General features: G+C 31.0%; 1 protein-coding gene across 5 annotated transcripts in view; it reads right to left on the bottom strand.

Moving 5' to 3' along the window:
* Positions 1–24,129, bottom strand: part of LOC106615438 (guanylate kinase-like) — a 120,677-nt gene that overhangs the window by 46,938 nt on the left and 49,610 nt on the right. For 3 of the 5 annotated variants that reach the window (XM_036371122.2, XM_070110068.1, XM_036371127.2), the window contains exon 4: positions 886–1,192. The gene's annotated coding sequence lies outside the window, so the exon portion shown is untranslated. Of the gene's footprint in view, positions 1–885; positions 1,193–1,288; positions 1,414–24,129 lie in introns of those variants that run through there. The other 2 variants (XM_070110070.1, XM_070110069.1) reach the window with 2 other exon arrangements.

Raw genomic sequence — 24,129 nt, 5'->3', positions numbered from 1 at the left:
GTGTATGGAAAATTGCATTCAGCGCCGGTATGCTTTTATTGGCTCAGGAGCCTATTTTGAATTAGACGGTAGTACAGTTAATCTCAACATATAATTAGTAGACTTAAAACTATTTCGAAATCCTAATTAGAGGTTAATAAGATTTTATAAAGGTAGTTAGAATCTTCAACCTGCAGTGTTCAAAGATTGATATTAAAACAAAATCTACAAGGTTCTTTCTCTCTGTGTATATGGTAAGTGTCATTAATAATGTTTCAAATATATGCTTTACCGGTCAAAGAGTTTCTTATAAAAAGTATCATATAATAAAATTATATATATTTTGGGTTCATTTAAACTTAAAAATTTTAAATTTGAAAAAAAAACACTTGGCTCTGCATATATCAGCCAATATATTGTATCTTATATAGATAATATTGAAGAATGCGCACAAGAAAGAAACACAATTTCCTTGTACTGACCTTTCTTAAGGTTTCTCAAGTTATGTTAAAGTCAAAACGTTAATTTATTAACTATAATAAAAGCTTAAATATGTTTTTGTTAATATTTAACAGTTACTTTTATTGCGGATTATTGAATTTTGTTCTTTTATAGTTAGACTTTGCATACGAAATTCGTTCACACGCTTAAAGCTTAATAGCTCTAAGCTGGCGTGCGTTCTTTCATTTTTAAATACCATTTAGTTTCACTAAAAATATTTGAAAATAATAATAAAATATATATAATCTGCGATTAATGTCCCAAATGTAGATATGTTTATGTACATAAAGTCACAAAATCAGCAAGAAGTCAAATTGCTCGCCATTAATTATTAAACTCAATAACAAAATATATGTTTTTTCTCTTTAAAATTAATAGCAGTCAATGAAAGAGATTAGCACCTACCTGTTTTCTATAGCGTAGCTGATTTCTGCTCTTAAAGCTGCTTTACTTTTTTGTTTTTGTTACGCCTACTGCTGAAGCGTGTGGTAAAGCTAGTTGTGTGTTTTTTACGGAAAGTAAATATGTAAATTTACGCGTACTTGTATGCTATTCTTTTTTAAACGCGTTGTTCGACGTTTTAATAGTTGTTTGTAGCAATTAAAATATTTAATTTTTTAACTGCTGCTTCTTCTTTCAAGCTTTTGAATGGTTATATTATTTTCTTCTAGTTCTAATTATAATATTCCTTTGCGTTGGTGGCACAAAAATGCTGTAAAGATAAGCAGACATGAATTTGAGTTTTTAAAAAAATTTAAAAAAATAAAATTTTTAAATAAAATAAAAATGTAAAAAAACATAAACATGCAATATAAATCAGTAAAACCAGCAACAAACAATTAAATATGCAAATACAAAGAACATCGGCTATTTGCTTGCACTGTTTGAAAAGTATACGAATAAACTAACTTTGGAGACTTTTGAATATTTTCAGTTTTTCAAATACTATGTGAGTAAACGAAGATAATAAAGTTGAAACTATAAGATGATAAGAGATCAAGATAAGAAAAAGAAAGAAATTATTAGAAGACCTGATAAGATAAAAATTATCTGAAGTAACTTAAGAATTTAGACGTGATATCCTATTATACCGACTTTCTTTATTTTCACTGTTATTATTAAGTATGTATTAGAGAACAGCTCTGTAAAATTATGTGCTCTTAGCTTTTTTATTTAAGGCAGGCAACTGGAAAATAAAATAACAAAATAATCGATTGTATTGGAGATATGTGATATTGTTGTCTGGCCGTTTCCAACAAATGATCAATAAAATCTTAAAATGCAGCTATGTATAAAATTTCATTCAGATAGCTCAAAAACTGACGAACTGACCACGAATAATTAAATTTCACCTAAAATATCGCTGACTCGAACCCCATTTGAGACCCATATTATCTTGGGCAAAGTTGTTCAGAGTGAACCATAGAATATTTGCCGCATAAGCGGTTATTCCATATATTTTTTTGGCTTCCAGTAAATCAACCCGCTCTAATGTACATACTTTAACCCTATTAGGGAATCGGGTCACTCCCACTTTTTATGAACTTTTGAGTCTGCAGTTGCCCCTCCTGTACTAAGTTACAGTTTTGTAACTTAATTCATGGCTTAGTTAATGCACTTTAATGGCATTTTGTGGGAGTGACCATGTTCCGATTCCGGCCATCTGAAAAACCAACCTTTCTAGGGCACCAAGCCTCACCAAAACATCTCACCTTTTGCTTAAGTTATTGCAGACATTCAATCAGAATTTAACTGGTCTAGATTAGTTTTACGTGTTACAAACAAACATTAGGTGTACAAAACTATTATACACGGTTGCAACATGTTGTGAGTGTATACTAATTTCGACTAAATCATAGATAAAGGGAGAAAATTTCATTTAACCAGAGAACCTAGGCAATGAATGAAGTTCAAGGGGACAAATAATATAATAACTACAAAAACAAGTGTGAAAACAAAATTGATTGACAAGCTGAGATATCTACATATTATGAGAAGAGAGCTATGTTAGTGTCTTATACTTAGTATAATCAAGATATTTGGTCTATATCTTAAGTTTTAAATCTATGTGTCATGCGGTGTATTTTCAGCACTGGATTCTACTTCGAATCATCTAAGATGCGAATCACACTATAACAACATGCTGATAGTAAGTAATTATTGGTGCCGCACTAGTGCCACATTTTCAACGGTCTAGGACAAAAAAGAACAACGGAAATTTTCAATGTAGGCCTAGATCATGAGCTTATGTACAAGGATTCTGAAGGTAAGATCTGTTGAGAGCTCCATTTGAGGTTATGTCAAAAATATATAGTATAGTATATTGATAAGTCAATAAATAAAATAATAAAATGAAATATATATAGAAATTTGAGGAAATGACAAAAAAAGCAAAAAATAAAGCGCAGTTACTGCTCATTTACTGTTATCAATCACTGTCAGTGAGCGTTGAAAAGACTCATTCACATATCTTAGCCGTATGAAAGTGCAATTTGCAGTACAACCGACAACACGCCCATGTCAGCAACGGACAAGGCATATCAATGTTAACAACAACAACAACAACCAAACTACTTAAAATGCACACAAAGTCATCATTAAGTAGCGATGGTCGAGGTCAAATGTGTCTTTTTGCTGTTGTTATTGCTTTGCGTACTTTTGTTGTTGCCACACAACTTCGCACTAAAAGAAAGCGCAGCTCTAGCGAAGACGGCAGTGAAATCATCAACACTGGCAGATGTTTAAGGAGACGGCGCGCACAGAACGGCGTGGCGTGGGGTGCACACCTCGCTGTTGTTATTGTTGTCAGAAAGAAAGTGCGCATGGAGCCGAAAAGACCAAGGCCAAGCGGGGTTTTCTTTGCAATTCTTCTACATCAATGTAAATATGTGTGCGTGTAGCGGCAGCAGACAATTGACGCATTTGCTTGCTGATTACACAGTGTTGTTGTTGTTGTGCTTACTTGTTGTTGCATTTGCATTTTTCTAAACAGCCGACACGCAATGCATTTTAAGCATTTTAGCACTGACACCTACTTTTCAAAAATCTGTCTTTGTGTACTTACAGTGAAGCCTCAATGAGAGTACTGGATTAAATATAACCGTAGTAAAGCAACAAGAGAGTTGTGAGAGTAATTCAGCGACATTGCTAATTGACGCCTACAAAATGATCGAAGAGTTAAAGAAACATGAATTGCTAAACTTTGAGACCTAGAAAGAGAATTATTTCAATATTTAGGAATCATGTCAGTCTGATGAAAATGTAATTGGTTCACTTTAAAATCCAGAAAGATAGTGAAAACTATTAAGGAATACTAACAGCTGAGGTCCCAGTAACCTCGCTTAGAAATGAGAAGAACTCATAGTCTGGCAAAAGTAGAATTTGTCCACTTTGGGATCCAGAAAGAGAGCGAACACTAATTCAATATTCAGCAAAACCTGAGGCCCCACAGTATAAAATTTGGAAGAATTCATGGTCTGGTGAAAATGTCATCATTAAGAATTCGTAGGGCCTTCGAGCAACATTATATTAAACTCTCTCTCTCTCTTTAGAGACGCAAAGATCAGGAGATCAGTTCTTTTTTCCTGAATAATATTAAAAGCAAAAAATAAACTTAGACTTTCAACACAGTTTTATTCTGTGTGTAATTACTGCGACTAAGAATATTTCAGGGCAGCACAATGGGTCTAAGGCAGCGTAAGCGTGACCCCTTATGGTCAGGCGTTCAATTTTCAATCAACCATCCAACCACGTGGAGCAACATGCAAATTAGGTGCTTACACCTTCTGGAATCACTACTAAGCAATCGGAGCTTTGTTAAGGCAATAAATAACTGGTTATCAAAAAAAAAGCTGAGAGAAAAGTTACTGCCTGAGGGAATAATAATAATCTTCACGCAAAGAAGAGCGACCGTTACTTGCAAGGGGGAAAACTTGTAATGTTGGTTTCGCTGATGAGTAAAGCTGCTCGAATATATCTCAAAATAGTACTATTACAAAGAGCCTTCAGAATCAATGCGAATTTCTAAATTCATTAACATTTTGGCAATTAAAATGCAGAACGCCCTCTTTTTAAACCGGACAAGCAAGAGACATAAATCTCGTAAATAAGAAATTTGATCTTTAGCCGTTTATGGTAAAATAGAATAGAATTAGAAAGAGTTGAAGTAAAGAGGAGCAGAGCTATTAATACCGATATACTACTATAAGATGAACTTTTAAGGACTTGGCATAAGACCATACCCCAAAGGCTTTACGCTGCCAACGTGCCAGTTATTTGTCATACCCTCATAAATCTCTCTGATTTTCGGTTACATGGACTTAATTGCGGTGAGAACAAACTTATCAACTAAGCTTCTGCAAAATATAGTGAAACCAGCAGTCAAAACCAAGTTAAGCATGGCCATTTTCCAAAGAAAGTATTAAAAAAATAATCTTAAAGAAAAACATGTTTAAAATTTTGGTTTTTTAAAAGTAACATTTAAAATGTTTAAGCTGGATTGTATCTGATAGCAGTTTGGGGATTTTTGAACTGATACATTTTCCTTTACTTCCTAAGAAACTATATCTATAAAAACTGAGGTACCTGAAATCCCTGAAAAAAGCATAAATGAGAAACAGCTGACAGATCCTTCGAATATTGAATGAGGATTCAGATAAGTAACCTCTCAAACTATCTTGGATGTTAACTAGAGGCAACGGATCTAAACCAGTATAATAAAGCTAATAAAACTGGCTTGTTCATTTCAAGTTAGACAACAAAAAAAATGTTAATACCCTTTACAAATACATAACATTCCCTATAAAAACTGCGCAAAATATCTGATCATTTATATGTAAACTTTAAAGGATCTCCAAAGTTTTCCTCTGGGTGTTACAACCTTCATGCCAACTTAATTCAGCATATAAAAATGTTGCGAAAGTTTATCATCCATTTGTTTCGATTACAATCATATTCAGTATCTTATTAACTGATATTATCGGTCACCGGCTCACTTAATTTTGATACTTTATTTTCTTTCGGGTCAGCGATAATTTTATTAAAATCCGCCCTCAAATGAGATATAGGTAGTATAAACTCAACCAAAGAGGCTACATTTAATACTTGGGTTGATAAGGAAAACGTTATATTAGGTATGTGAGGTTTGGACCAATTCTTTTAAAATTCAACGCTAAACTACATAACTTGCAAGAAAGCTATTGTGCATAAAGTCTGCTTGAATAACGAGACTCATTATATGTATGTACAAGTATATAGTATATATCATCTGGGATTATTCGTGGGCCAATTTCACACCTTTTCGGCACTAAACTGTAGTATTATAAGTTCACTTAATTTTATTAAGATATTTAATACATGGACTGACATACACGGTATAAAGCTAACAGGAAGTTTGTAATTCTTATAGGGACTACGAATAGTATTAAACGAGAATATCCACTTTAGGCATAAGAATATACTGTTATTCTATCTTAAAGTACATCACATATTTGCAGATTTAATGGTATAAAGTCAACCTGAAACTAAAATCCAAACCTAGAACTAAAGATAGATAAATTACCCGCTTTTACCCATTTTCGGCGATAAGGACACATTATAACCATTTAAAGACATTGTCAAAGTTTAATATTTACATCCCACAGCTTGACCGTTTTTATAAAAGAAAGCTACGCCAAACACAGCGCAAGAGTAGCCGATGTCCAATGGAAGCAATAGACGTAGCCTAAATATATACACAATTCTAGCAAAAGTGTTGGTTATTTTATTTCTGTTTTAATACTTGTTGCGGCAATATTGATTTTTTTCGCAGCAAATAGCGTTGTTTGAATATCATCGGCCCAACTCGACTTAAGCTTTTTTTCTAGCCAGTATTGGTGGTTTCCACTTCTGCGTCGTTAAATTTATTTCGAGCGCATATTCTCTTGAGAAATATTCTTCTACGAGTATATTTCCATTTACATATCGTGTTACACATGTGCATATAATTAAAAAAATAATAATAAAGTAAAATTTTTATAATAAATGGAATATTACAATGCGAAACCTAAGCTAAAAAAGTTTATGCAAGCTTATGGTCGCGAATATTTTTTGAGAACATTACAATCAAATTAAAAATGTTTCAGAAGCCTTAAACGTCAAAATATTGTTGATGAGGGTTGCCACCTTTTTATTTATTTTTTAATTCAATTATTATGAAGAAAAGAAAGAAATTTTATTAATTTATAATATATATATATATATATATATATATATATAATATAATATTAATGTATTTTATTTTATCGAGAATAAAATGTATTTATATTTTTTATCGTACGCAAAATTTTCTCGGGGTCTGTCACTCTTACGCAGTATTTACTGCGAGTAAATAAGTGAGGTAGTATTTGTGTGCCGAACTGCGCATTAAGTCATTCAACTTTCAAGCTGATGGCCAAACAAACCATACTATTTATATTATTTGCGCAGTTGTTGTTTTGTACTCATTTTTTTCTTGCTGCTGCAGACTTTCTTCAACATTACCGAAGCAACGCACACACTACAAATGACATTTTAATGCGAACTTAGTGAGAATAAATATTGAAGATGGAAGGTGAGGAGCAGGTGAGGGTGCAACAACATGTATGTAAGCATGCTGATTTTCCGCGTACACCAAAATCATTGAATATAAATAAAACAATAGCAACAATATTACAATACATGTTGATTTTCTGACTGCATTGAGCTGTAAATAAATAAATGTAAAAGAATTAGCAGTTGACTGGTGAAATTGAACACAACACCCAAAAAAAAAGCGAAAACAAAGCGCTTAAACGCTAAGACAACGCCTAAGCGGCAAGCGTGCCGCACAACAACGCTTGGGTGCTAAGCAAATTACAACAGAAATTACGAACAGCGTTCAGCCAACATTTGCTGAGCGGAATTGTTAATTAAGGGATTTGCCGAATGGATGCGCGTTTTCGTTTAATTTATTTGTTTCGATTTGATTGCTTATTGTTGTTGTTGGTGTGCATATTGGTTTTATTGGCCTTTTGTTGCACTCACTTTCTCACTCGTACGTTTTTGTAATGCTTCTTCTCTGACACTTTGAGGCCCCCAGCGCTCTTATTGAGTCCACTCATACGTCTTTTATTGCTAGTTGTTGTTATTTTTCTGTTGTTGTAGTACACAATTTATTTACTTAAGCGCTCATAGGTGATTTTCACTTTTGAATCATAAGTGAATTTCCCGTCTGCCCTTTCTACAATCCAGCATTTTGAAGTACTGTGGCAATTTGTCTTTGTCGCTGCGTGTTGCTATTGTTGTTGTAATCCAATGTATTCAATCGTTCATCGTATATTTGTATGTATGTATGTAGATTTAGACCCACTTAGCTGCCACTTAATGTGTGTTTGTTTGTGTAATTATATATTGGCCCACCACTTCCTGATCACCCATTTTGCCCTATCGCTTAGTTAGAATTATGGTTTTGACCGCTTCAATTTTATTAATTTTTGTGTACTCGTATACTTCAAATGCAATAATTCATTTGTATGCTATTTGTTAGAGTTTCACTTTCGGTGCTGTGAAATTTGATTGTCATTCGTTGCACATTTCAGGCGCTGAGAAAATGAAAGTGCAGATGATTAACAACAAAACCAAAACAAAAAAAAAACAGAACAACTGGTGTTGTGGAATTCTGAGATTAAAATTTTTTTTTATGTAACTTTACATGCATTTTTTTATCAATAAATTTAAACAAAAATTAATTTTTTTTAGTTTATTTTCTTAAATTCATAATGAAATCGATCTATCTATTTTTATTGACTTTTTTTACTATTTTTTATCTCATTCAATTTTTTTTTATAATAAATAAAATAAATAAAAAATAAACTTTAATTTTGTTATCGATAACTTTAAGCACATTTATTCAAAAAAATTTAAAATTTTTCTTTCTAATTTTTACATTGAAATTCTTTTTCACTTTACTCTAAGCAATTTTGCCTAAAGAAAATTTTTCGATATCTTGAAACTGGTTAATTTTTTCAGGATATTGAAAAATATTTTAATTTTTAATGCACCATTTTGTTATTTTTTATCGATGACTTATATTTTTAGAGATTTAATTTTTAAATATCTTGAAACTGGTTCTTAATTCTTTTATTTGATGTATTGAAAAAAAGTTTCAATTTCTAATAGTACATACAAGTATATAATTTTGTGATATTTTATCGATAACTTAAAAAGCATGTTTATATTGAGGTTAACATCACAGTCGCAGAATTACTGTGAACTAGTGATATTGGAAACAAAATATGTTATTAACTTAGCAGTAAATATAAATTCTAAATTTTTCCGGGAATAAATAAAAATAATAAAATGAAAACCAAAAACAAATTTACAAAATTTTCATATGTACTAAGTAAATGTGTTTGAAATTCACACGCTTTATACATATGTATGTATAGAAGTGTATACATTAAGAGGCACGTGACTGTTGGCAACAGCTTTTTATTGCACCTTTTACATTTCACTATATTTTTTATATCTAGGCAAATGTAGTAGCTAGGTCAAGGCTGGGAACGGTATGTGTAACTAAGAAAATGTCCAACAACAACAAGAAATGAAACGTAAACACAAAATATTTGACAAACTGTTAACATTTGCTAACATTGCATTGACATCGGCTGACATGTGGGCACACAAACACACACGCTTGGTTAAAAGCCAGACAGTTGTCGTTGTTAAAGGCAGGGACACGGCCGAAGCGTCAGCGAAGAGTCAAGTAAATAAATTAAATAATAAAAGCAACAACTATAGCTGTGGGTACCTTAAGTAGTTACCGTTTTATGTAAAATATTCATAACCTTTAACAAACGGGAAAGTCTAGCAAGTAGGTTAATTGATCGCAATATACGAAATATCTATGACATCTATGGACTACCTATGTACGAGGCGTGTTTCGAGGAAAGATGAATTTTGGACTTTTTTGAAAAGTACTTATTTATTCATCAATATCTATTTTTTCCCCTTCAAAGTAATCCCCCTCGGATATAATATACTTGTGCCACCGCTTTTTCCAATCCTCGTAGCACTTCTGAATTGTGCTTTTTGGTATGGCCGTCAACTCTTTCTTCGATTCTGACTTGATCTCATCAGTTGTGACAAAACGCTTTCCTTTCATTTGTTTGTTCAATTTTGGGAATAGGAAAAAGTCGCAGGAGCCAGTAATGACCCGTTTGAGCAAATCCGGATCGTTGTTGACGTCATTCAACAACTCCTGAGCCATACTAATGCGACATTGCTTTAACACAAAATTTAGCAATTTCGGAACAAACTTCGCTACCACATGTTTCATACCCATAACATTCGTGAGAATTTAATGGGATGAGCCGATTGATATGCCAACATCGTCTCAACTTCCTTAATAGTGATAAATAGGATGCTCATCGTCAACAACATCTTCTCGGCCTTCTGTAAAGCGCTTGTACCACTTATAAATAGCTTTTGAGATAAAGGGGACTCACCGAATGTCACTGTCAACATTTCAAGTGCCTTAAAACTTTATTCAATTTTTAACGCTAAATTTAATACATAATTTTTGATCCATTTCTTTTAAAAGTCAAAAATCGAAGAACGCACAAAATCGTGACTAACCTTTTCTGTTGTCAAAAACAAAGTACTAATCGAAGTTCGCACACATGATAGACATATGTATCCGATTATAACAAACGCAAAATGTCGATAAACAAAAGTACACAGCCCACGAAAAATCAAAATTCACCTTTTCCTTTGAACACACCTCGTACATATGTGGTTTGGTGGAATACTTGGAAGGCTTAAAACAAAAGCTGGCCAGCTGTAAGACTAAACTAAATTATGAGATTAAAAACACTACAGCATTAAGATATGGATATATAGAAGGAGCATTTCATAGAGAATGCTCGCTGGAAAAAAATTCAGCGCCAAAGAAAAGGCGCGAGTCGAGTTGAGCCAATGACATTCAAGCGACCGGATTTAGTGTAAAAAAATTTAATATTACCTCAACCAAAATTATAGGACAAACAAAAAGTTCATTTATTTTGACATAAATATGTATATTTTTCTAAAAGTCATATCTCACAAGTACAGGTGTGTTTAAAATTCTGTCAATATAGTTTTGCACACAATTTGAGGGGACGGTTTATCCATGACGTCTGTTGAATCGCCTATTCCTACTATTGGCTGGTCTATTGCCACTGACACTTCTTTGTGAACGCCTATTCTATTGATAGTTAGTTTTGACATCACTATTAAGTAAATATTTAATTTTAATTAACAAAAGCTACAAAAAAAGACCATATGTGCTCTAATTCTTATATAAACAATTGACGGCTTACATTCGATAAACAAGTTGTTGGTACACAGCGCAGACATTTATTTACTTTCCTTTTATGTATGGTATATCTCTCCACTGTCATCGCACCTTTATCTCGCAGTGAGAATTTTTGTCATAATTGAAACGAAATTTTTTTCGATTGTAATTGTAAACAAAGCAACGTCATAGGCGAAACGAACTATCAGACTTCTATATTAATTTTAAACTAATCTCCGCTAGATTTTTCTGTCACACGTCAAATGCGCTCAAAACAAAGTAACGGTACGAAAGTGAAATAATCGGTATTGAAGATATCAAGTGGAGAAGTGTTCGCCTACGTTGCTGGTGCGTAAGTTGCAAACGTTCGATAATAAACGAACAACGAAATGAGCAAAGTGGTGTCTTATATGGAGCTTTGTGAATATTTCATTAGGTTGATAAGGTTATAAATCACGCGGACACTAAGCAAATTATAGCATTCATTCATTACATAGTCAGTCTATGTCCTATAATAAAGAGTAAGTTCGCATATCAAATATGCATGTAATAAATTTACGGTTTCTCTCTTGCAACCTGTTGCTACAGAGTATAATAGTTTTGTTCACATAACAGTTGTTTGTATCCCTCAAACTAATCAAGATAGAAATAAAGTTATGTCTATATATATTTGATCAGGATGACGAGGCAAGTTGAAATCCGGGTGACTGTCTGTCCGTCCGTCTGTGCAAGCGATGACTTGAGTAAAAATTAGGATATCCTAATGAAACTACGTACACATATTCCTTAGTAAAAAAGGGATGAGTTCGTAGATGAGCGTAATCGGACCACTGCCACACCCACAAAATTCCATTAATGGAAAACCTATTAAATGGTGAATTTTTTTTAAAATAATATTTTAGTCGGTGACACCCTCTTTTGTCCGTCCACTGGGTTAATCGACTGTCTCCTCTTTATCCAAACGACAGGTCAGGTTTTCAAACAATTGAAATAAATAAAAGCACCTCTGTAGCTTAAAAGCAATCCATAGTAATTTCAGAAAGCTCGTAGTTGACAATTTTTTCTAGAGGGTTGCCACTAGTTGAAAATTTCAAATAAATTTAATTTCACAGAATGAATAGAGTATTGCAATAAGGGGAGGAAGCTTTAAATGGAGCGGCTGACAGTGGCCAATATTTTTAGTGGGTTGCCACCTGTTTAAAATTTTAATAAAATTTAATTTCATAGGTTGAATGTAGCATAGCAATAAGTGGATTAAGCTACAGAAGACTTAGAAGCTTACAGTTGAGTAAATTTTTTTTTGAGTTACCACCTGATTAATTGTTTCAATATAATTAAATCAATAAGAATAAATTAAATATGGTATTACACATATGAATAACTTAATACACTTAATGGTATTAAGAAATTTTTGCAGAGGTTGCCACCGGTTTAAAAATTAAATAAAAATAAATCAATATACAAAAATTTTAAAGAGGTGCAACAAAGTCTACATTTTAAAATATTTATTTAATAAGAAGAAATATGGTTGACAAGCGTTGCCACCTTACAAAAAATTAATCAAATTGAATTATTAAATGAAGTTTGTGCATTTAATAAACGATTAAAGGAAGATTTATTTTGAAGTTATTTTTCAAAAAGGTTACCACTTGTTGGCAAATTTAATGTAAGCTAATTATTGAGTTCACTATTACAAACGCGATAGGTTGCCAACTGTTTGCAAAATTAAATAATAAAATCGATGTACGAAAATTCTATAGAGGTTCTAAAAAGCCTACAGTTTAAAATATATTTTTTTAACAGGCGTTAACAAGCGTTGCCAGCCTTAAAAAAATAATCGCATTGATTTATTAAATGAAGTATCGGCATTTAACTAAATACTTTAAGGAAGATTTTGCAATTATTTTTCAAAAATATTGCCACCTGTTAGATAATTTAATGTAAATCAATTAATGAGTTCAATATTAAAAACGCGAACTGTTGTTATTAATGAATAGAAGTATTAACTTTTGTATATCTCAACTTATGCAATCGCAAGTTGTATGAACTCTGCGAAAGTGCGCCTTTTCTATGATTCATTGTAAAATCATTCAAGATTATTTATTTATGCAAAACGGTGTGTCCAACAAATGCGATTTTTGATTGCGCTTTTGTTATATTCGAATAAAGATACACTCATTTAATTCACTTAAAATTTACATTATTTATGCTGAGAAAGCTTTAATTTTTGCAAATGTATTTTTAAATGTTGCTTTTTGATGGTGAATTTTAAGGTCTTCTATTTTGCCGATTAATAACTCGGCTACAAGGCAAATTGATATGCATTTACACTTTTATAAAAGAAAGTAAAATATTATTATTTATTATACTTGTATAGTACATAACCCTTAAGCAAACCAAAGGCAGTTGGGACCCAAAATATAATCGAGGCGATACAGCATGTAGAAACCGAAGCAGTAAAAAGGGTTAAGTTCACCGAGCTTGCTGAATATTTTCGCAAATCGCGCTCAAGCCTGTATGTCGATCTCTTTTGCAGCAAGAAAAACAGTAAAATTTTGTAGTTTAGAGTGTATGAAATAAGTGAGTTTCAACCACAGAGGATTTAACAAAGTTTCAAAATATAAGCAAAGGCGTGATAAACTTAAAGCCCTATGGAACATTTTATTTTTCCATAAGGTTCATACTTTGATAAACCGACATAGTGACCAGAGAGAGTCATGCCGAAATATTCATAGACAGAAATAATACCATTTAACAATAATTTCTAAAACCAGTTCAGGTTGCTAAAAAATTTTCTATCGACAAAAGTTCCAATAAAATAATTTTTAGTCGCAGAAAAACAAAATACTGATCCAAATCAGTTTTACTTTAAAAACAAGAAAAAATGTTAACTTCGGCTGCATCCATGCTATAATACCCTACAATAAACAATACAATTGCTCTTTACTCTCTCTCTCATATTTTTCATTTTAATCTCCTTGATTTTGGTCGATCAGTTTCTATGCCAGCTATATGCTATAATGGTCCGATCTGAACAATATATTCGGAGACGGTAGCGCCCTAGATAATAATACAGATGCTAAAATTTGTGAAATTTTATAAATAAAAAAGTTTTTCGGAAGAAAAGAAGAATGTGATAATTAATCTGCTTTCGGATTTGTTCTGCATTTGAGCTGAGTTTTTGTGTTATTTGAAATGGTTTATTGACCCGTCGAAGTCAATATTAAAATAAAACTTGTAAAGAGCGGCGAATTCCTTTTACTAAAGATTTTTTAAAGAAAAATTGTTACGCCTCTGATTACGTACCACAAGTTTCTACAAAAGACTCGATGTAGATTAAATCGCCTTTTAGATGTAAAAACTTGAAAGAGCTGTTCAAACAAACTTAATCTTCGTACAGCAAACTATGTTTAAAAGACAGACGATCTTCCAACGCGTTATAAGCACGCCAATTGAATATTAATATTTTCAGCGTCTTTTGTCTCCAATGTCAACTTCAAATAACAGATTTTTACGCGCCTAATTAGTTACGCTATTAATTATATTTAAAACTGTTTAAGCGCGAATTTAAATCTGTCTACTCGTAGTCTCACTACCTATGATTCTTCGCTCCAAAACGATAAATACTTGACTACTTTCTTACTGTGTCGCCTGATTACGGTGTCATTAGCATTTTTTATTCGGTGAAACTGCGAAATTATGGCTTACGCCATCGTTGCCGCTGACAGACGCGCTACATGCTTAGACTACAAGAACAACAGTGAAAGCAAAAACAAAACAGAAAACACATTTGAATAGCTAACCTAAAAAAATTCGCAATTTCACTGCAAAAAAAACGTAAACTATAAAATGCCAAATAGCAAATTTAAAAATCAGTTCAACGGCTTTGGCAGTCACTAATGAAATGTTCAACATAAGCAGTGGTGGGGGTCATTAGATGGGCTGGCGTATAGAATTTTTAATTTGGTCGGCGAAAGAAAGCGAAACTTTCCGACGGTTAGCTTCGTGTTTATGTATGTATGGATGGATGTGCTTAGAATTTTAATGAAGACGCTAGAAATTAAGGGGGCTTAAATGAAAATAATAAGGGAATCGTTGACTGAATAACGGTGATAAAGAAAAAGATTAAGGGAAAGATAAACATAGAGATAGGAAAAATTATAAAGATATTGATAAAAGCAAAACAATAAAAATGAGGGTAAACATAAGGAAAGAGTTAACAATAAATAAAGAGATATCGATAATAATATATATTAAGATTGAGATAAGGATAGAGTTTAAGATTAAGGTAAAAGTAGGAATCAAGATCAAGATCTAAATTGTAAAAGGATGAATTTAAATATAACAGTAAGTACATAATAAAGATAAAGCTAAAGCTAGATAATAACAATAAAGATACAAATGTTCAGAGAGAAATGTAAATATTAAAGTAAAGTTAGAACCATAGAGTTTAAAATAAAGATGAAGATGGAGATGGAAATATATATAATATATATATATATGGATAAAGATGTAGAATAGAGATAGAAATAGAAATAAAAAAGGTAGAAAAACAGCTTTACCTTGATTTTGATCGTTTAGTTTGTATGGCAGCTATATGCCAAATGAGTCCGATCTGAACAGTTTGTTCGGAGTTTGTAGCCCTGCTTTAGGTAATAATCCATGTCAAATTTTGTAAAGAAACATGTGTCAAATAAAAAGATTTCATGCAGGGACTTGAGTTTTATCGATCAGTTTGTATGGCAGCTATATGCTATAGTGATCCGATCTAAACAATTTCCTTGGTGATTACATTGTTGCCTTAGAAAATAACTAAGGATTTTAAGGAATTATACTTATTTTGGACATAACTAATTTTTTCACGGATCCCAAATCGAAACGATTTCATAACCAAGTACAATAGTTCACATTCAGCTCCTCTAACTGTCTCTTTCTGTGTTTAAAATTGGTGTTGTTATTATTAATAACTCTAAAAATTTAAGATTTTGGATTGATTTTAGACTTAACTAAATGCCTCATAGATCTATAATAATAAAGCGCGGATAAAATTTAGAGATATCGAGAACACTTTTCGAAGCTTCCCTCCCAATTCTGAAACAAATATTAGATACAACTAACTTCTGGAAGGCATCATGAAGTGTAAAAAACATAATTTGGCCACTTTCTCACTTTTTCTAGAAATAAAGTGAAGTTGTCATTAATTTCACGATAATAAAGTCATGTCAACTGAAACTACAATATATTGAAAGAATTAGAGCGGGAAACTAACACATACACAAAGGTTTTTGCATAAGAAAGGGATGAACGATCACAAAAGTTTCCATTAGAATTGTCAATGGGGGCTTCAGAAAGTCTGTTGGGTAATTAACCGGTGATTTCACCGATAGGTGGCTTGCAGGGTATATTTACGTAAGAGGGCACATTCGAGTATTTAATCAAAGTTTTTGCCAATATTTCTTCATTGCTAAATCGTGTACAATATAACTAATCAATTCATTAGTAATTATTTGCTCAGTAATTAAGTTTTTATTGCCATTTTTATTGTGCCACTAATTTTATGGCCTATCGGCGAAATTTCACTGTTTACATTATTTTATTTGCAACCATTTATTTTACGCTGATTTTAGCTTTCTTACAACCAACAACAAATGAAGCCAATTTTAATTTTTAGTGTGTCTAGTTTCTTATACCACTTCTTTATTTTGTGGTTTTTTTTATTACCTTTCTGACTTTTTCCTTAAATAAACAACACTTATGTACCAAAGCCATGTCGAGTGGGTGACAAATTGCCTGCACTTTGTTGGCAGTTTTGGTTTATCGCGATCGTGAATGGGCAGTTTGAAGCAATTGGATCCGGAAAAGTGATGGAAGAAAATAGAAGAAATGAGTGCTTGCGGCATAATAAGCGGTAAATGAAATCACAAATATATTCAAGTGTTCAAATGTTACTTGGAAACGCTTTTTCTAGATAATGGTAGTGATTGTAGGGTGCACAAAATTGTTTGGATTTTCGAAAAACAGAGCTGAAGAGCTTCTCTCAGTGGTCACTGAATTCTATCGAATAAATTTCTTAATAAATAGTGAATGAACATGCCTCCGCCTCTTTTTTATTACCTTTAGGTTTTAGTAGCCTCGGATTACCTTAACTGGCGTAATTGGACGCAACTAATGAGAAGTAATAGTAGATAAAAAGAAACCTTAAGCAATATTTCAAAAACGTCTATTGCTGCGAACTTTTTCTAAGAACCTGGAAAAATAATTAGATAGAAAAGTGTTGCCGTGTTGGGCGAAGACTTCAACATGAGAACCACATTTTTCGTCTACAAACCTTAGGGATGATATATGAAGCCTCGGTATAGACTAATTATTAATGTAACAGCAAGAAGAATACCCACAAGACAGGCGAAATCACAACAAACAATTAATTTTGTTGTGAAGTCAGCCGTTGTAGGAGCCATGCATATTGCAGCTTCGGCAGAGGAGCACACGAGCTCACTTGCAATCAAAATGCCGTTAAGCTGCCTCGCTCGTGTCTAGCATAACGTAATTCCAACAACGATGAACAGAGTTGCTTGTAAAAACAAAGCATTTTGTTGCGCTTTTTCATTAAAAAATTATGCGGTAGTGCAAAATGCACAACACCAAATTGCCAATCCATGTCGTAAACAAGTTGCGAAACAATGTTGCAAAGCGCATAACAACAGTTGTGGCAGTTGTTGGTGGCATCAATTGCAAGTAGCGGCGCAACAACAAGGTTTTCATAGAAATACCGGCTGCAACTTTTATTGGCAATTTCAGTGTTGGACAACATTCCGATTAGGTGCAAAACAGTGATGGCTCACTTTTTGCCAAAAAAAGTGTTGCAAGCAGTTGTTTTTGCCTATAGTATAGTATTTGCTGTTTCTTCAATTCTTTTACTTTTTTTTAATTTTATTATTATTTTTTTTTTAATTGTTGTACATATTATTTTCTTATCAACCTTTTTTTGAGTCGCATGCGAAATTCAATGTTTGTTTGTGTTCAGCGCTTGGCGCTTTTCCGCGTTCAGCTTCAGCGCTGTATGTGCGTGAGAGCTGTCGATTTCGTTGCCGCATACTCGCCCACTCATTTAGAAATCACCTCTGACTGGTTGGCTCGCTTTCTGTCGGCTTACTGACACGATTTTTTTGCATTGTAGCTTCGCATAATGCAAATTGAGTGATTTTCGTCGGCTCGCACCGTCACGCACTTGGTTTTTACATATTTCTGGTGTTGATAAACAGTTAAATGAGTAGCGAAAATCGTTAAGTTTATTAATTGTTACACATTTTTTGTAGAAACCATTTGGTTAGGTGGAATTTATGAGCGCTTATGGTCATTTATTTTAATGAATTTTGTTTTTGGCTAAAATTTCATAATTTTGGAAAAATGTGCGTTTATGAAAATACTTTAATGTTTTATGTATGTATGTAGGCATATGTATATGCTTGGTTTGAGTTAATGAGTTTCTTGCGTGGGGTTCTCATGTGGAGTTCACATTTTACTACGGCATTTTTTTAATTATTATTTTAATTAAATTTTTGTTTAATGTTTTTCATTTTGCATAATTTTTACGTGCATTTTTGTACACTAATATATCTATATTTTATAATTTTATATATTTATACTGAAATTTTTTGTAAAATGTATTTTTTAATTTTGTTTAGTATTTTGCTTTAAACATTTCTTTTTACCTTTTAATTTAATTTTATATTTTATTCTGCATTTAATTTATTTTTAATTCATACCAATAAATCTTAATAATTATTTTAGTTTTCCTACCAGCTTTTGTTGGAGCGTAATGTACTATATCTATTATATATATTATTTATATATTTTATGTTTTTAAAATGTTTTTAGTTTATTCCTTTTTAAATATTTTTAGTTTACTTTTTAAAATTAAAAAAATTAATCATATTTTTTCATTATTATTACTATTTTTATATTTTCAACATTTTTTAAATTTTTTTATTTTTTTTTTAAAGCCTTTTATTAAATAATTATTATTTTTTGTTAAAGTTTTTAGATATTAAAAGTTTCGTTTTTAATATTTTTATTTATATTTGAATAAATAGTAATAAAAACATTCAAAAAAGTAATTTTTTTTTCGATTTTCTAAAAATTTTTATTTTTTTTTCTAGTTTTATTTTTTTATACTTTTATCATTTTATTTTTTCTCTATATTTTATTAAATTTCTATTTCTTTTTAAATAGTTTTATTTTATTTTTATTAATTTTTCATATTAATTTTTATTTCTTCAATTTTTTTCGATATTAAAGAAACCTATATTTATTTTTTTCAATTTTCCATTTTTAATTTTTCATATTTCGTTTTATTTATATTTGCTTGCTCATCTACCCATTGCATGTGGTTACACTTAAAAGTCAAGTTCAAAAGTCAACTTGAAATATATGGTATATTATAAATTACAAACGGATGCTGGCACAAGGTCGCATTTGTGTTTACTGCCCACACATACGCTGCATTTATGATTGAATATAATATTTGCTATGCAAATGCAGCTTTTGTATGGAATTAAAAATGTTTTAAGTCAAAATAAATTCTCAAAAAAGAAAAATGAAACTTTAAGCGAAAACTAGAAACGAAATTAAAGAAAACCCGAAATTTACGGACTTTTTTTCTATAGAATAGAAAAATTACATTTAATATAAAATACTTAAACAATGTTTACTGAGCTTAATGAGTAAGTAAACATTATTAATAGAATTATTAAAAATTAAAAAAAAGATGTTCCTCATTGCCGTCTAAGCTTATGCAAGACTCAACTTTTTATTTTCGTTTTTTTTTTTTTAATTTTGATGCCTGAAAAATTTTGACAAACATTTTAAATTATTACATTTTTAAAAAAAAAATTATATTCTGAATTTCGTCAAATATTTATCGAACTTACATATAAACAATGGCAGATTAACATTTCCGTAGCAAGAAAAGAACATAATTTTCGAAAACATAATAAAAAAACTTGGAGATATTTTTTTTCGTTATTAATTTTTCTACGTGTAAGTTACAGAAATATCGCAAATATAATTAATATTTCATTTTTAAAAATATTAAAAAATTTCGATGCCAATATTTTTTTTTAATTGTAAAAAATTTTTTTTATGAATAAGAAAAATAATTTTATATCTTCTAAATATCTGCTGAATTTTTTTTTCACACATTTATATTATATTATATTTAAATTTATACAAATACAAATTTTCATCAATTTTTTTAGATTAACGCAGTATGTAAGTAAGTAAATAAATGAATAGAGAATGATAAAAATGTTCACTAAGCATTTAAAAATTCACGAAAGTTGCTAAAACAATTTTCTTTTTTTTCCAATTTTTATAGCCGAAAAATTATTATTATTATTATTATTTATTTTTTTAATTTGTTCCAAAATCAGCAAAAATTTTGCGCTTCCTTTTCGATACAATTTTTATTTCCTATACCCACTAGCCTAAAACTCTTCGCTAATACTCTTCGTTAAAAGCAAAAATGAATTAAGTAATTCATAACAAATGCCAAACTATTGGCAGCACTGACGTCATTTCAGCCATTCCTGCAGATGTTGCTTGTCATTCCTCCGCGATTTATATGAGTAAATTTATTTTATCTTATTTAATTATTTTTTTTTTCATTCATCTCTGCATACAGTTGGCTATGCGAGTTATGAGGCTGGAGGAAGAAGAAAAATTGTCATAGGAAATACAAGTGGTGGTAAACATTGGTCGCCGCCGACGCTGCCGCTAAAATGTCAATCGGTTATTGTGTGGTAATTTTTCAGCGATTGTTGTATTTCGTATGTTATTGTTGTTGTGCTTTTCCCTGCATTCACTTGTGTGCGGATGCTTGAGTGACTTTTCAGGAAGCCTTTGGCTAAATAATAGCACGTAGCAATAAAAACTGAAACGAATGCATAACAAATTGCTTGCAAATAAATAGTGGTGGCGGAGATAAAGATATCAGGTGAATAAGATAATAAAAATTGAGTATAAAGACGAAAAAGACAAACATAGGAATATTTACAGGTGGCACCCCTTTTCCTCACAGTTTTAATTTTTATTCCTACAAGACTTCTCATATTTAATTTTAAAGTTTATATTGAATTAAAATATTCAAGCAGATGCAACTCTTTGATACTTTTTAATTTTTAATGCTCCAAGCCTTCTATTGTTTTCATTTTAAAGTATAAAGTGAATTATAATTTTCAAGCAAGTGGCAACTCTTTGATATACATTTTTCTTAATACTATTTTTTTTTATTCCCACATTGTATTGATTCGTTTATTTCAACAATTATATTGAATTTACATTTTTATAAAGTTGGCAACACACCGCTTAAAATATTTTTAGCTTTTATAAACCGATCTCATATCGCAATAGTATGTTTTATTTAAATTCTGGCTTCAATTAAATTTGAATAGAAATGGCAACCCGTTTGACAAATATTATCAGAGAATAAAATATAATAAAATAAATAACAAGAAATATGTGAAATTTATGTATGTACATAATAAAAATTTGATTAAATTAGATATTTTAAACAGGTGGCAACTGGACTCAAAAAATATTGAAAAAGTTTTCAAAAATCTGCTCATAATTCCAATACTATAACAATTTGTCTAACCTAATAAATTTATTGCTCTATATTTCAAAAAAGGCGCAACCCGTTTAAAGAAACATTTTTATCTTTAAACCTTTTTAAACCTCTTTAATTAGATGCTTGTTTTTTATTTAACTCATTTATCTAACCATTTTATAAGCTCCATATTTTTAAAAAGGTGGCAATACTTTTTCAATTGTTTGTGATTGCAGGTCTTTTTAAAACTAAATTAGTTGATATTGATAATACCATAATACGTTGGAAATAGCTGGCAGCACGTTTTTAAAATTTTTTTTTCAGTTTGACATAGTTGTTGTCATATTTAGTACTCTATTGATATTTTTAAATATTTGTAAAAGGTGGCCACCTACCGCAAAAAATTCTTTCAACCGTAAAGTTTATTTGAGTTTGTTATGAGTATTATAATATTTAGTTTAAAGTTTTGCTTCATTTCAATTCAAATATCTAATAACAACAACACTCCTAAAAACATTTGTTTGCTGCACGTTTTCTCTAGCTTCTTTAGTTATATATGCTGTTGTAGTGTTGCTTTACCACATTTATACATACAATCATAAAAGTAAATTTGGAAGAAGTGGCAACGCTCACACAATATATTTTAGCTGTTAATCTTCTTAAACTCAAATTTTTTATTACCTTTATTTCAGTGTTTTATCTTAATTTTTTTTGTTTTACACTTTTAAACAGGTGGCAACCTCGCACTTTTTTATAATTTAATGTAAGCGTGTATGACAACAATTACACAAAAAAAATTAAAACTCTTCAGTATTCACTATATTGTGCGTAACGGAATTTCGTTGTGTAACACAATTTCGTTGCAGTAAAAAAAAATATAACTTTTAGCTTGTAATATTTACTATGTCATGATACAATTTTTCATTAATATTTGTTTTAATATAATTTTTTTTAAATACCGTAGCGATAATTTAACTCAAAATACACTTAATAGTGATACAATTAGCTGTAATTGTGAAAGAAATTGCTGCTGTCATTAACGCTAACATATCACGTCACAAAAACGCACAAATCTTACGCATATTGTATAAAAATGCCTAGTAGGATTTCTTTCTCGTCTACAATTTACTTTGAACTCCCAAAAATTTGGCAATTTGTAGGCAGAAATTTCCACCCCGAAATTTCAAAGCAATTGTTTACAATGTTTACAAATTTTGCGTAACCACGTCATTAAGCATTTAAAATAAAATTTCTTGACGCCAGACAGACAGTCGCGCCCATAGAAAGCCGCCCACCTTCGGTTTTGGCGTTTTCGACTTCCGTAACACGCCAAAATTTCTCATCTCCCTAATTTACAAGGTCGTAATTTCATATTTTTGTAGTTTTTGCACATTTGCCTTAATTACAACGCGTGTTGTGGCATGTTTTGTTATCTGTTTTGACTGAATTCTGGCAGAGAAGGTATACAAAAGATAAAAACGGCACCTTAATTAAACAAATTTTTAAGCAAATTGTCCACAAATTATATTACTTGAATGTCGCATATTGTTTTTGTTCATGTTTTTTTTTTGTATTCACACATTCTGCCGGTTGTTTTTGTTATTTTTCATCTCTTTTTAACTTGCAATTTGTTATCTACCAAAATTTAATATGAATAAAATTCATGTTGGTTTTTGGGTCATAACTTCTTCCGAAGGCAGCAATTTGTTGACTTTCAGAGCGTGGCCGACGATAAATTTATTGTTGTTGATACGTAAAGCACCTTTAAAGCAGCTTTGAAGCAGATACTGACTCTTAGATGTGTGCCATACTTTAATAGTTAATTAAAGCCAGGGGTATGTATGTATGTAAACGGATCTATTGCGGATCTTCAAGTAATTGTGTGTGAAAATTCTTCGCTTGATAAGTAAATTGCTCCTAATTAAGCTAAAAATTTCAATGTCGGTTACACTTATATATGTATTTGCAACATTGTTGAAAGTGTATGCCAGAGAACTACTTAAAATCCACTTAACCGAATTTGATGAAATATCAATACGATTGTGAACTTTCAAAACAAACAAAATCGTATAAACAAACTTTTAAGATTGCGGCCTATTCCCAATCAAAAAATATTTGAAATGATAATACCTCAAAAATGGTTTTTAAAGGCAGTTAAAGAAAATTTTTTTGATTATATGGTTAACTCTGTATTAAGTAGTGTTAACTGTTAAACAGCTAAACTTTATAAAAATTCAAGCTGCAAAATTTGTGTTTAAGACAAGTTAAACAAAGTTTGTTTTCATTGCAAACCCTGTTAAAGGGTAGTGTTTATTAATGAATAGCTCGAGTTAAAAAATGATATTCAAAGTTAGCTGAATGAAATGTTTTGTACGACAAACTTCATATTTCTGAGTAGTGTTTAACGTTAAACACCAATAAAGAGGTTAATTTGATTTGAATAAAAACTGTATTTATAGCAAGATCCTTATTTGTGAGTAGTGTTTAACGTTGAACACTTAACTTAACTTCAAAAGCTAGAGTATAAAAAAAGTTAAATAAAAATTATTTCTATGGCAAACTACGTGGTTCTGGGTAGTATTTAATGTTAAACACCAAAATTTTTAATAAACTCGAGTATGTTGCCGTCTAAGTATACTATATATGTATGTATATGTAAATAAGAAATGGGTGTTGCACAAAGTGCGATCAGGGTGCAAAATTGTCACAAAAT

The sequence above is a fragment of the Bactrocera oleae genome, chromosome 5, assembly GCF_042242935.1.
Source record: "Bactrocera oleae isolate idBacOlea1 chromosome 5, idBacOlea1, whole genome shotgun sequence".
Lineage (NCBI taxonomy): Eukaryota > Metazoa > Arthropoda > Insecta > Diptera > Tephritidae > Bactrocera > Bactrocera oleae.
The sequence above is the reverse complement of the archived record's forward strand: the minus strand, read 5'-3'. Positions and strand labels throughout refer to the sequence as shown.